The sequence below is a fragment of the Cupressus sempervirens genome, chromosome 5, assembly GCF_028749045.1.
Source record: "Cupressus sempervirens isolate cs-2001-9-10 chromosome 5, ASM2874904v1, whole genome shotgun sequence".
NCBI lineage: Eukaryota > Viridiplantae > Streptophyta > Pinopsida > Cupressales > Cupressaceae > Cupressus > Cupressus sempervirens.
In genome coordinates, this window is record NC_143122.1 from 1,021,835,154 (window position 1) to 1,021,838,420 (window position 3,267).

The following is a 3,267-nucleotide window of genomic DNA, read 5'->3' on the forward strand; positions in this document are numbered from 1 at the left end:
TCTCTAATAGCTTTAATCCATGAATCATCTTTACTAGCTTCATCAACACTTTTAGGTTCTACTTGTAAAATTAAACATATTTATTATCTACATATCTTGTTTCTTGTCATCACTCCTTTGTTCTTGTTGTACCAATAATCTAATTAGTGGGAAGATTCTTTATCAGATTCTTATTAGGTGTCAATGTCTCAACTTTGACTTAGGATCTAGGTTCACCCCTTGGTTCTTCTCTTTGTTCCATAATATGTATGTCATCCTATGAATCTGTGTCAGTCTCATAAAATAACTCAACATTATCTTGGTTAGCTTTTGGATTAATCTCTTCATTAGAATCATAATCAATCATTCTTTCTTGAAATACAAAATTCTCATCATCTTTAACATTTTTACTCTCAACAATTCTTAGTTCTCTGAATAAAACATTTGTAAGCCTTGATTTATAATGAATAACCAAGAAACATACATTCATGACTTCTTGCATCGAACTTACCACTATCATTGTCTCTCTTAATGTAACTCTTACTTCCAAAGATTCTAAAATACTTAACTAAGGGTACATGTTTGAACCAAATCTCATAAGCAGTCTTACTAGTACCTTGTCTAGTCTATATTCTATTCATGGTGTATACTATTGTATTATTTGCTTCTTTCTAGAATAGCTCTAAAATATTATTCTCAAACATCATTCAAAGTAAGCTCTTTACCTCTATCAAATCTCAAATATTTAATCTTCACTCCTTAAATACCTTAAACTTCTCAAATGCTTCATATTTATCTCTAAGAAATGCTATCCACATCATCCTAGTAAAACCATCAACAAGAATCATTATATACCTTTCACCATTGAATTCTCTTATCTTTGTAGGACCATTCAAATATCTATGTACTATCTCCAACTTCACTGATGTAGTAAACTTTCTGCTCAAAAAAATAACTTTTCTTCTTCTTTGACATAACACATTCCTTGCATACCATGTTAGTAGGCTTCACAATTTTAGGAAAATCTCTAACAACAAGCATAGTACTAATCTTTATAATTTTGTCAAAGTTTAGGTTACAAAACCTCTTTTTTCAAAACCAACTATTATCAATGTTAGTAACTAAACATGTCATCTTAGTAGGATTCAACTAAAAATCACTACCTCTTGTTCTTGTGCTAGTTCCAATCATTTTTACTAGATCATTATCATTGATAATATGTTTCTTCTCTATGAATTTCAACTGATATCCTTTGTTAACTAACTATCCAACACTTAGAAGATTAATTTTTAGATCATAAAAAAATAATATCATCAGTGTTAGTTTTCCCATCAAGAGTAATAACTCCTATTCCTTTTATGTGATAGGTCGCATTGTTTCCAACTCTAACAATTCCTCCATCACAACTATTGAATTCAATAAAATTGTTCATATCTCTAGTCATATGATGTGAACAACCACTATCTATGATCCAATTATATTTTTCCTTTCAACTTGTGACACTAGGGATTTTTCGTCTCTAACTTCCTTTTTTAAGGACTTTCCTCCTTATTTGCAATAAATCCTATTTCATCACTTTCACTTAAAAATCTTTCCATACTAGCTTCCAAATCTTCATCATTTGCATAGATACATCCTCTAGGCTTTCTAGGCTTCAAATTCCTTATATAATTCTTTACTATTTTGGAGAACTTAGAATCATAATGACCATAATCATTACAAGTCCAATATTTAAAGATTTTCTTACCTTCATATTCTCTTTTCACAAGTAGGGAAATTCCTTCTTTAGATCTTCCTCTCCTATTGGTAACATAATCTCCATTAGTACTGACAATTCTTGTCAATGTAGGTCAAACACTCAATGCACTGAAACAATCTCGACTCTAGGAAAATCTCCACTTTGTCTCAAACTTATCTCAAGTGATTCCAATCTTCCAAGAAGAGTTTCTCTTGTGAAATTCGTTGTTCAATGTATAACTTGTTCAATCATCTATGTTATCTTCTTATATGTAGGTGTTAAAATATTCAAGATCTTCCAAAGAATTTCATTTTAATCCTTCTTTCCATCACAAGGCTTGGTTCATGCAATAATATATGATGTTCTACCAAAATAACTCCTTACCGATTCATCTTCCATCATTTTAGCCTCTTGAAATAAACAAATCCAATTTTACAATCTAACCTTTCTAGCATTCTTATCACCTTCAAAAATAAATTCCAGGACTTTCCAAAATTTATGAGCCAAATTTAAAGATTTTATCTAATTGTAGTCATTTTAAGGAAGAGCTGTCAAAATTGCTTTCCTAGCAAGCATATTACACATAAACAGATCTCTTTGACCTTCTGTACAAGATTCAAGATTATCTACATTAACTATTTCTTTCTCATTTTTAGTGATCAGGCAATATCTCGGACCCATGCATAGTAGATGTGTCTTCATCTTCTCTTTCTAACTATCATAGTTAACTCCATCAAACTTTAGACTTTCTTTTCTGAAATGACTCGCCATAGATCTCCTTTATCTATTAAGCTTTTTCTTCAAGAATCTAATACTCTGATGGAAATTGTTATAAAGTAGAGTCCACCAAGATAACTAAGAGGGTGGGGAGGTTAATTAGTTGTCCAATTAAAACAATGTTTATCAACACTATTAAATCTGAAACAAGTAACCAATAAGTGAAACAACCATAACAAGATCACCATACACAATAACACTAGATTTGTCAACTAGGGAAACCCTTGATCAAACAGAAAAACCCTAGCGGGGTTGGTGCCTACAAAATGATGTACTAATATAAGAGTTCCTTGTAAGAGGATGGACCTTGTTAGGAGTCAATGAATTGCATTCAATGCATATTAGTCCCTATTTGGAGATTTTGAATCCCTATGATGTTATTCCAACCCTATTAGGAGTTGTGAAAGGCAAAAGGACCCACTGTCCAAATAGCTTTAGGGAAAGACCACTGAAATCACTATCCAACTAGCCTTAGTACTATCCTTCATAGAATAATACAAATAAAAAATTATCCACATCAACCTCTTCATCCAAATAACTATCCAACTAGCCTTTGTAGAATAATACAAATGAACAATTGTCCACATCAAATTCTTTGCCAAATACAATCTCTTTGTTATCTTGATGTGCCTTAGTCATACCAAACACTTCTCTAATCTCAAGATATTCAATATCAAGTTCATTAGATCTCACATCCAAGTTCACATACTTGCATTACACAAATCTTGTTAGTTAATCACTCTTCAATACACACATTCCACAAGGAAAACAAC